At 46.2% G+C, this 11721-nt stretch overlaps 2 long non-coding RNA genes across 2 annotated transcripts; one reads left to right on the forward strand and one right to left on the reverse strand.

The window, feature by feature from the left end:
• The first annotated feature begins 686 nt into the window (after window positions 1-686).
• LOC119152986 lies at window positions 687-11468 on the forward strand. The gene is made up of 4 exons (XR_005106000.1): window positions 687-841; window positions 5246-5332; window positions 5653-5735; window positions 10536-11468. It is a non-coding gene; the product is annotated as an uncharacterized LOC119152986 (long non-coding RNA).
• On the reverse strand, window positions 1148-4666 carry LOC119152985. The gene is made up of 3 exons (XR_005105999.1): window positions 4557-4666; window positions 3085-3241; window positions 1148-3005 (listed from the first exon to the last, which is right to left on the reverse strand). It is a non-coding gene; the product is annotated as an uncharacterized LOC119152985 (long non-coding RNA).
• Window positions 11469-11721: the final 253 nt, after the last annotated feature.

Consider the following 11721-nt stretch of genomic DNA (forward strand, 5'->3'; position numbering starts at 1 on the left):
TTTTCAATGAAAAGAAAGGAAAAAAATAAAAATAAAAGGAGCAATAGCTGCCTTGCTGCTGCCTTTGCTCTGATGTATCCATTTACATCTGCAGCACTAGGAGAGAGGGATATCTCTGTGCTTTTCCAGTACTGTGTGCAAGGAGAGCTTGTGGCACAAGTGTAATATAAATAAAAAACCTAATAATGCAGTGAAATGGGCAGGTGAAGATATGACGGAAGAATATGATATTGTCTCAGAAGCGTTTCAGCGCAGTAGCTTCGGCGCTGTGCTCCCCCAGCACGGCAGGAGAGCAGCGGAAAATTCCTCCATCCCAGCACGGCACCACTGCCTGACTCCCTCTTACAATGAGAAGCCAGAGGTAATAGTAACCCTTTTGGCAAGAACAATTTCTTCACAGCAAGCCAAAATATATCCAGTAATACAGAAGGGTCCCATAAAGCGCAGCGTGGTAGGGACCTGTTAAACCAATAACCTCTGCTGGGCTGGTGTGCGGGTTTGCCTAGCAGCCCACAGCTCTTTTGGAGAGGTATTTAATGAGGTATTTTGTAGCTAGTGTTTGCTAAACGATCATCTTCTGGTGTCAAGGTCTCCATTTTCCACGCAAGCTTTGCTAAAACTGCAACAATTTTATTATTTTTTTTTGTGCTGACATAATATTTTTGTTGTAGTTCCCAATCCAGAGTTGAGTGTGTTTTCCCGTGCAGGGGGACCATCAGCTTCTCCGTGGAGATGGGGGCCCATGGCATCCCTCGGCACCTGCTGAGCCGTTCACAGCACGGGGTCACCAACCCTGCTGTCCCTCCAGATATCCTTAGTGGTCCTCGAGAGGATAGCTCAGGTGCGTACCGGCCCTAAACTGCCTGTTTCTGCAAAGGGAACCTTCCCCTCCCTCTTGGTCAGAGTCTGTCTCAGCCTAGAAATGGGGTGATTTGAATCCGATTCTTGCAATTATAACCCTTTACCTGGCAATCGATTTGGATAGAGGGGTTCCCCGCCCCCCCCCCCCCCCCCCCCCGGCCCAAGAAGACAGCAGGCAATAGGAATCAATGGATTTGGTTTTGGGTTGGTTTTTTGTTTTTTGGTTTTTGGTTTTTGGTTTTTTTTATGAATTGATGAATTTGATGGTTTGTAGAGCATGAAAAACACACCTGGAAAAAACCTGCTCCCAGTTAGGCTGGTTCAGAGGGGCAGAATTAGTTTATACGTGGAGAAAGCAGAAGCATTCGGAGCATTATTTGCTCGCTGTTTGCTGCAAGGGAGGAGAAAGTCAGAAAAGCGCAGTGGTAAGCTATGTTGCGTTGGAACAAAATATTTACATTTTTTTCCACATTTCCCATAAGGCATTAGCACTTTTCCAAATGTGACATAGGAGAAGCAAATGCTCAGTGGTCTGTGGATCTAATGTTTGCTTAAGTACCATGACATATGTGCATATGTGTGTACACACACACACACACGAGATATTTTAGTTCTACTATTTAAATTAAGGGTGGGATACCCTTCAGCACTGCATTTCTCAGCATATGTGTTCTTATACTCACTTATTCTTTGTTTCTGCCAATGCCTAAATTGGGAATACTAAACAGCCACAAATATGCAGCTAGTGGAGACGCAGGAATTCATTTGGAGGGAGCAAATTTTGATCTCAACTTGATATGTTTACAAGGGAAAAAGTCGCTACAGCTGCAGGAGGGGAGATTTCTGTGGTGGTATCTGTCTGTAATGTGTATCACGGACTTGTTTTCGCAAGTGCCTCGAGGCAAAACTGAAGCTTTTGTAACAGAAAACAGCCAGTAGTTTCAGTGCCACGTCAGGGATATATGTGTATGTATATGTACACATATGCATATATAGGAAACACCTGTTTGCACATTGTTGACGCTGTTTTTAGTTTTTTACACCACTGTGGCTACCATGAAATGCCCAGGAGAAGGTAGGAGGTGGGTACTTGGGAGGAGGCAGCATCCCCAAGGTGCAGTCCCTTGCCCTGCAGGCGAAAGGGAGCCCCTCCAGGGATGGGGAGGTGGCTGAGGGGGGCTTTGACCTGCTGAGCACTCGCTGTGCAGCCCCTCGGCATGTGCGAAGCCTGCCTGTCGTCACCCCGGCCAGTGCCACAATGAGCAACGAGGTGACGGTGGCTTGGAGTGGGGTGGGAGCAGCAAGGGAGGGCTGGAGAATAACAGGCAACCGGGTGGGTGCTGGGGAGCAGAGGAAAGGGAAATTTGACACAAACTCAAGTGTTTTACCTCCTAAATCATCTCAGTGCTCTGCAGCCAAAATCCTGCTCTGGCTTGGTCTTTCTGGAAAGCTGTGCCATCTTTCTTCAGTATCCTGATTGATGACTTTTTGAACCTGGTTATTGGTCACCCCAGGAGATGTTGGGGCTTCCTCCAGCCATAGGTTCCTCAGGAGAATATTGGGGTCAGATTTTCCCACCCACATGCCCCCATCTCAAATAAGGGTTGGGCTTGCGTGGGAGGATCGCTCTCATGCTTCAGCATAACTCCCAAGCAACTCGCTGTTGCTTTCCAGTTTACCTCCATGCAATTGGAAAATGGTTAACCAGGCTTCAGGATAGCTCAGCTACCCTCTGCCAGATCAGCGTGCTCTGGAGATGCAGAACTCACTGCATTTCTGAGCTGGAACCTGCCTGCAAGCTTGCAGGCTGCCTGGGCCACTTCAAGCGTGCAAGGATGCCCAGATGTGCAAGCATGGGGCATCCCCAGGGCTGGGAAGCAGTGTGGGGGGGCATGAGAGGGGGTGGCAGCTGAGCTGTGCCAGGTTCTCTGCTGGCAGAACGGGGTTGGATTAAAGAGCTGAGACAGAGTTGATGGAGCTAGGTTTTGGGGAAGTAGGAAGCATGGTCACGGAGGAACTACAGGCAGAACTGGAACTGTTTTGCCTGCTCAAAACCTGCACCAGCACCATCTGTACTAGCAGGCACCTGGGTCACTTGTGCAGCCATCACAGCTGGGCTCGGCATGGCTAGTATTCAAGAAGATCTGCATGAAAAAAGATAGCCCACCTGAGTTTTTATATTTATTCCTGTTGACTTAGAGCACTGAAGTCTTTAGCACTCACCTCTTTAGTCTCAAGTCAGCTGGAAAATATAAGGATGACACAGGAGGCCTTGAATTTGCTGTTTCGTAGGAAAACGCACATAAATTCACCCCAACATCTTTTTCACTGGCCAAAAAAAGTGAAAAGTCCATGGGAAAGAAGTTTTTCCTGGAACAAACTGAATGGGAATATTTGCTGTTAAAATGCAGCGATCTGTTTGGAAGTTAAAGGGGCAAAGATGCCTGTGTGAAAAATTTCCTTTTCTGTGATGTTTGCACACCCGCAGCAAACAAAGTCTCTATTCTGATTCCCACAGTAAAGCCGGAGCAACTCAACCACCAAGACTGCACTTGCCAGCATTTTGCCTACGCCTCGGCAGCTTGCTAGTGTGGGTTACGCTGCCGTTGCCTGTCCCTGTCCATGCAATGTGCCTGAGTGTTTCCTCACCCCAGGCTCCCTCGGCAGGGAGCACGTGGAATGCAGAAACTGGGCAAATACCTGATGCGATTTGTTTCAGTCTCAAACATCAATTCCCTACCCTACACACACCCACACACCCATCCCCGTAGGTCTTTAAACACGCCAATTTTTTCCTTTATCATTTTTGGCTATAAAAGCATCAAACCACGCAATCCTCTCAGCGCTGTTGCCAGCCTGAAGTTGTTGAGTGGGTCTCTCAAGGCAAGCTGAGCTGTGCCGCAAAAGCTTTCTTACATTACCCACCACAACAATAAAACACTGGCAGGGAAGCAGAAAGAAGATATTCACGACTTTTGAACTGGACGTTGACTCTCCAGCTGTAATATTACTTCCTTTGCTCCAGCAATGAGTCCCATTGATAGTATAATTTCATTTCCCTTCTACGGTATCGCATGAAAAAGATTTATTCTTTATATTTTATTGGAGAGAGGGTGAGTTTCGAGGTGTTAGTCAGTCTAAGATGCTATGGGGTGATGCAGCCTATTGACCGTGCAGTGAATTATAACAGAGATACTGCTCTGGGCATGACTCAGCTGCCTTTGAAAGGGAATCCCTTCTCTTGTGGGGATGCCTGGAGGTCAGGCACCCCGCCGGTAGCGAGTGATTCATATGTCGCCGTACTTACATTGCCATATATAGCACATTCCCCTGCCTTTAATGCTATGATGTTCGACCCTCAGTACAGGGAAGAGAAAAGTCCATGGTGATCAAATGTCCCTGAAGCAGGTGAGATTTATTTGGGGTGGCTAAGGAGTGCTGTCTTCTGCACCTCCAGCTGCCCCCATGGCTGGAGATGGCAACTTGCTGTCAGTCCTGCATCCCACTTTGGCCCAAAGCAATGTGCTGTAAGAGACAAAGTCCCACCCCCCGCAAGACCCATCCCCACACAGCCCTTAGGGCTGAGTCCACAGCAGGTGCCTCCAGCCCCCCTCCTGCTCAGCCATGCCCACCCAGCAGCTCCCTTCTCGCCCATCACTCTTCCCCCTGCGCATCCTCCCAGCCCTGCCACCCACCTCTTCCAACCGCTGTTCCGCCACCTCTCCCTGATTTTCAGCCCAGCTTTAGGTGGATTTCCCCGCCAGCCCCGCAAAGGGAAGCCAGGGAAAGCCTGTGGGCTTGGAGGGGGGCACGGCAGCATGCTCTGCCCCCAGCCCCGTGTGCCTCCCCCCACTTCCCCAGGCAGCCGTTGCGAAAGATCAAAGTGGACGGCAAAAATAGCAAAAGGGGAAGAGCTTGTGGGTTTGACATCTGGAGGCCAGAAGCAGCTCCTGCTTTTGAGTAGGCAAGAGGTGAAGGAGGAAGGGTAAAAGTGGGTTTACGGTCTCTTATTTTTTACTGGGATTAAAAAGTTTTTATAAAGTTCTATGGTCTGCTGTTACTTGAGACAGTGGTGTCTGTCTACAGCCTCTGCAAGGCCCCGCTTTCAGAAGTAGGGATGCTAACCGCACTTATAAATAAAGAGGTGGGTATCTTCTGACAGGCAAAATACCGATTTATCTGTGATGCATCATCTGACAGTCTTATTTTTATTCCAAAGGGTGTTAAGAGGCACCTGGGAAATGTCTGTGCTGCTTGGCTGAATAAAACAGGTGCTGTTTCCTTTTGGGACTGGAGGTTTTCAATGATAAGGGCTCGGAAACCATCCCAGACCCAAGGGGATGCCCAAATCAGAGGCCAGTTTTACAAAGCCTTTCACTTCTAGGATGTCTGTCTCCGACCCTTTTGTGAAATCCAACCTCTGGACAACACTGCCAATACGTGTGATTGAGAATCATGGCACCAAATTAGGGTAAGACTTAAAAAATGAGTTTATTTAACTGTGTGGCAGTGTCAAAATGCATCGTAATATTCAACTCAGTCTATAAAGGAAGCTGAGTGGGCAAAGTATTTTATAGAAATCTGTGTGAGTGGCATGAGAACAACTGGAGGCAATATAGCATGATGTTTTGTGGTGAAATCACTTACCACAGAAAAGTGCAATTTACAGGGGATGATTTGTGTCCAGTGTGATGAATAATTTTGGGCATGGAGAAAAAAAGTTGGGGTGGTTGGGGGGAGCAGGAAGGTAAGAATGGCAAAGGACATTTTTGTTTGTTTTTCTTCTAACAGGAGAAATCCATGAAGCAAATGGAAAACTTCATTTTTAATGGGACAAAATGTGTCATCTGATTGCAAGCAGGTTTTGCAAGCAGGTTAGTTTATTTTTCTTTTTCCTTTTTTTTTTTTTTTTTTTTTTTTTTGTTTTCCCCTGTGTCTTCTTAGCTGTTCAGTCTGTTGAAGAGCTGGAGCTGTTGGGAAGTATTTGGTGGCCCATGGCATGCAGAGCTGTTGGTCTCTGGTCTTTTCTAAATTTTACCACCATGATGGCTTGCCCTTGATTGCCTGGATGTAGGGTCAGTGACCATCTCCTACTCCTTGATCTAGAAATAGCTTTTTTCCTCTTCCAGTCACTGAACTGGAAATCATCTCTCATTTGCACTGGCTTGATGTGTGTTTCTGGTGGTTTTCCCCACCTCGAAGCAGGATTGCTGCTCCCAGCCACAGCACACGGTAACAGACACATGGCCCGCGATGATGCAAAACCCTACCAGGTTGCATGTCTAAGTGCTTGCATCGTGCCACTTTCATTAGCACATCTCCTTGTGGTCTTGTGAATTCCACTTGCTCATCACCCCTTGTGTATACCAGGAAATCACAGAAGTGGGCAAGGCTTACCAGAAGAAGAAAGGAAGGAAAAAAAAAAAAGAATGTGCAAGTGTTGGAGGCTGAATTGGGCAGGAACGAGCAAAGGAAGAAATGCAAAGGGTTTGTTTTTTTTTTATTTTTTTCCCAGTGGTGAAGGCAGACAGGATGATAGCTGCCTTCATGTGAAACTGGAGCTACATCCAGGAATGGTATTTATATGCACGGATGTAGCTTTCAATCAGGATGATGTAAACACTGCTGCAGAATTTTTTGACTAGGCTGTTTGGGAAACGTGATGGATTAAATATGACAAACAAGATTCCTGGACGTTTATTTATCCGCCTTTTCATTTGTGCCAGTTTCATGTTAGGCAAAGCTCTGGCTACCAGACCAATACTAAGCCTCGGGGGCAGGCAAGGCTAGGGGGGGAGTCACAAAGAGAGTGTTTTCCAAGCCCCATCTAATTTAAAGCATCTTTTGCTGAGTGGTGCAGCGAAGAGGATGTGGCTAACACAAATAAAAAAATCATAAAGGGATCAAAGTGTGTGTGCAAATTCATTCCTTGTGGCAGGAGTTCTGCCAGTTTGCTTGCTCGCTTGCTTTCCTAAAAAAAATGTCTCCCCCCCGCCCCAGCCCCCCATGATGGAGTGAGCAAATCACATGTCAGAATCTCTTCTGGATTTCATAAGGGTTTCAGCATTGATGGATGGCCAGGACGACACCAGAGCCTGTACGTTGTGCCTGAGATCTGAGCCGCTTCCCCTCGGTCCCATGGTTGCACATGAAACAGCCGCATGAGCGCGATCTATTTATAAGCGGTTCAAAGACACCACAAATGTGGGTGGATGCTGGCTTGGAGCTCCAGGCCACCAGGAAGCTCTCTAGCACTTGCAGGAACCTGATGTTACCCCAGAGCCCGAGTGCTTCCTGGTGGGGTGAAAGATGAGGAAAGCTAGTCTTAATAAGGAGGAAAAAAAATATAATAAAAATCAAACCTTTGGAGCTAGGGTGATTCATATCAGAAGGCATCAGCAGAAGCAAGTTGGGAGATGGAGGATTCTTACTAAGGTACCTAGGTCAAATTGTGTTAAAAGAACTGAGTGGGCAGAACTAACACTGTGTGGTAAATCTGATGGGCAGAACTAACGCTGTGTGGTAAATCTGATGGCAGAGGTGTCGCTGGTGCTGGAAGACAAACTGGAGATTTATATCAGACAGGAGAAAATCTGCAGGGTTTAGGTTAGAGAACTCTACTGCAACTTGCTGTGCAAGCATCGGAGCCAGAGCTAACCCTGATGATGATGATGGATTTCACAGGGTGGTTGCCCACCCACCAGAGCACCTCCATGGGCTATCATGGGGGCAATGCCGAGCGCTGGACGCTCCATCCAGCCTTGTGCTTCAAGTTCTGCTTCACAGTGCATCCTGCTCAGATGACGCCCCAGACTGCATAGAGGTGAGAAGAGCTTTACCACAGGAAGGGACGTGGGACTCCGAAGAGCCCCACTGCAGGTGCCACCCCCATCTGTGGGCTTGCACTGGCTGTCCTGTTGTCTCCTGACCTCACAATGCCATTACATGCAAGGAGGAGAAGACATTTGCCTTCAAGACAGCCACTGTAGCCATTGAGTCACTGGCTACTGCCTAGTCCCAAGCCAGTTCTCCCAGTTCAACAAACTCATACGGCTGTGGAAACCACACGACACAGCAAGGCCATGGTTGTGTTTCCTACGGGAGCGCTGGCCTGCTAGAATAACATCCGCAGAGAACAAAGGCTAAAAGCCTGGGCAAATCTAACGCCGGAAGAAGAGTCAGTTTAAAACCGAAGGGAACATGCCTCCAAAAATCCTGTGGCATTGCTAATGAAAAATAAACATCCATTTTGCATCTGCAGAGAAAGGAAAAGAAAATGAAGTCAAAGCGCAAGGTCTTGTTCTTATATTCTAGGAATTTTCTCCATTGAAGATTGTCAAATACTGCATGCCAACACTTGGGAGAATGACAACAGGGTCTTTAAGTGCAATGAATCAAAGCACAAGAGTAAATTTTTATGGAACCCAAACTGCTATTCTTAGAAATTATCCAGAATCGAAAAATAAACAGTTCAGCAGGAAAAGAAATGTTCAAACTCGCAGGGGAGATTAACTCTCATCTGAGTGGAAACAAAACCTCAAATGAGCCACATCGTCATTCCCACACTTAGTTAATTGCAGTATTGTTCAAGGGCAGAACCAAGTGGTTGGAAGACTGCAGAATTGGATGTAGTAGATGGTGTCTTAAGAGGGAAAAAAAAAGGCATAAATAATAGTTTTTCCCTCATGGCTAGTTCCAGAGATTTTGCTTTACCAAGGTCTAGGATGGGAATGTAAATGGATGCACGGGGGTGCCTCTGGCAAACGAAGACACCAGAGTAAGTGCAGAAAAATGATGAGCACAACCCGAGATCAGGAACCAAACTGTATATTTGGAGATGACGAAGAGAGCAGTTTACAATGTCTTAGGTCAGGAGCGCTTCTGAGAGCAGACAAACTCCCTGGCTGAACCGGCAGAGGCACGGAGGGATCTAGCTGTTGATGCGTAACCGATCCAGGCTGCAGGTGAGGTACCCAGACACAGGGAAGCCCTCAGCAGCCCAGCTATGGTTTTGGTGGGTTCTTCAACACAGGCCATCTGAAAATGAAGATTTGACATTTTCTCCCCTAAAACTGGTAAATCACAAGATAAGTTTTAATGCCAGAGCTGCCGAGTGAAAACACACTACCTGTATCTAGCCAAAATAGTTGCTTTTAATGAAGAGCAGATGCCTGTGCGCTTCCACTGCATGAGAAAACATAAAGCAGATTGCCCTCAGCCTTGTAGGGTTTTGGTTCTCAGTTTCCAGCCCTGGTGTTGACGCACGTGGGGCTGAGCATGTTGGAGAGGGGTAGCTGGCTGTCTTAGCTGTGGTGGGATTTGCATTGTACATAGACCATCCTTGGCTTGCTCTTTTCTACCGGAATGAAAACATCTTGGGATGGTCCCACCACCAAAGGGTGGCCGGGGGGGACTGTGTGGATGAGAGGCCTTGTAATGATCTCTGCCATATATGTTTTGGGGGGAGAAAAAGAATATCCATAGGCTGAAGGGTGAAAATGCTCATTAGCAAGTATCACCATGCATTTGCCTCTCTGGAGCTGCTTCAGAATGTGAACGGTCACAGAACAGACTTGCAGTGAAAAATCTTTGTTTCACACAAGATATCCCCAGAGAAAAAAGCAAAAGTCAAACAAATTTGTATTCTTTAAAAATCAAACCAAACAAAGCTTCTCGGATGACTCCATAAACAACAGCATGAAAAAAAAAAAAAAAAAGCCTGGAAAAACAATTCACACAAATTAAGCACTAAGGGGCCTCTGTTATTTGCAGGTATATTCCCAGTGATTTCTTTTTAGATCACACAAACACCAACAAAGTCATTAAAAGTCAGTTCTTTCCTTTTATTAGCAATAGCCAGGCTTGATGATTCAAACCACATTCAGTTTTCAGAAGGGAGATTTTGATCAAAGCATTTTTAAAATCAGATGAAAGAAGTATTATAAAAAATGTTCATGCAATATGAGCCAGGAAGTGGAAATGGCTGTCCAGGAGAAGAGCTGGGAATATAGCAGGGGAGAAAAAAAAAAAAAAAAAAAAAAAAGTATCAAAAGCCCCCAAGCTGGTACTACAAATAAGCACATAAACACAGTTACAAGTCAAAGGGTTTACAGAGGCTGTGTTTCTTAATTCCTAGAATGAAGAATCCAATTATCACTTTAAAATATGGTTGACTCAGTCAGGTTGTGTGAACCTTCAGTGGGAGGGCAGTATTATTATTACTTTGAATCTTTTCAGGCAGGTGACAGCATCCTAGGTATGACAAGAATGGCCAAGTGTGACACAACCAGGTTCTTCCAGACAGGACCTTTCCTTCTCAGATGTGCTCTTACCACTTCTCTAACATGGGTGGTAATTTGTTGGGAAAGCGTTTTTGATGTGAAGGGCTGGTAGAGGTGAGGATATGGTGGAGGTGTGCAAAGTTGGAGGAGAGAGAGTGAAAAGGAGGTGATGGGTAAGGAGAGCAGAGATGTATGGAGACGACCCCAAGGAGGTGCATGCTTTCCTGGTGAGGGACCCTGGAGAAGATCCCAGCAGGCTGGTGGGAACATTCATCCTTGTCTGGTGGGTGGCTGTTCTGAAGAGTGCTTTCCTTCAGCATCCAAGGAATGCAATTAAACACAGAAACCTTCACCCTTGCTTATTTTAATGGCCTTTCACCCTTGTTTTGGCAGCAGGGAAGATGCTGAGTGTATCGTATATTCCAGCTCTAAATGTGTCTTGAGTTCCCTCCACCAAACTGCTACAGGGTTTCTATGGGCTCCAGTGTGGACTTATCTGCTCTAGCTTTAAGTGCACTCAGCAGCCGGAAGAAGTCTAGCCATGGAGCTCCACAATGCCTAATTTACTCTGTCAAGAAAGCTTCAGAGACTGCCAAGAACTCGAGAAAACGAGACTGCACTGAGCTCTGGGAGCTGGCATCCCTGAGCTGCCTTGTTTGTGGAGACTCTAGGGACCTGTGCTCGGGTCTATCTGTTGCACCGGCATTTTGAGGGGTGGTGAAACCACAGTATATGGACAGTCATTTCCTGATGGGACATTGGTGTGGGTATCCTTGGTACCAGCCCCCACCAGCCTTTAAGGAGGTTTGGGAGAGCTCCTGATGGTGGAACAGAATTGCCCAGGAGAATACCGCAAAGGTAGGAAGAAAAAGCGTGATATTTTGTTCAGAAATATCTCATCTTGTCCCATTAAGAGTTGCTGCAGCTATGGCTTCCACCACAAAAAATGGCTATGCTTGGCCATGTTAAAGTCTTCACCAAAGCTATATGATTTGCATCACCACATCCATGCATTTAAAGCCACCTGTCATGGAGAAAAGGCTCATATAAGTGATGACGGGCTAGTCCCTGGGACAGCCATTTCCCACTGTAAATGCAGGACAGTGCAAGGCTCAACCACCATGGTGGTTCCCGTGTCCAAGGTCAACTTCTGCACAAACTTCTGCGTTTCTGGACAAATGTGGTGGTGCTTTCCACAGTGCTTCTGGGGCTCTGTGCCATGGTCATGACTACGAAAAGCAACCTTGATTTAGATCCCATGTTAATCACATTCTCTGTGTTACCTTTTTAAATATTTACTGCAGCCTAATTAAAATGAAAATATATTCAGTATACATATGGATGAAAGAATGCTCTTTGGTTTTTAAGTCGATGCTTTATCCTGCGACTTTGTAGTTACCAGCACTTTGAAATATAGGAATGATCTGAATGGGAGGTTTTGACTTGTCCAGAAGTTGTTTAATTTAAAATCAAAGGGGTTTTTTTCTTCTTTTTTTTTTTTTTGGTTTTAATGTAGGTGATTTTAATCAATGACACAATAATACTCAATATAAAACTACAACCTGGCTTAAAGCTGAAA

The sequence above is a fragment of the Falco rusticolus genome, chromosome 8 (assembly GCF_015220075.1).
Source record: "Falco rusticolus isolate bFalRus1 chromosome 8, bFalRus1.pri, whole genome shotgun sequence".
NCBI classification, from domain to species: Eukaryota; Metazoa; Chordata; class Aves; order Falconiformes; family Falconidae; genus Falco; species Falco rusticolus.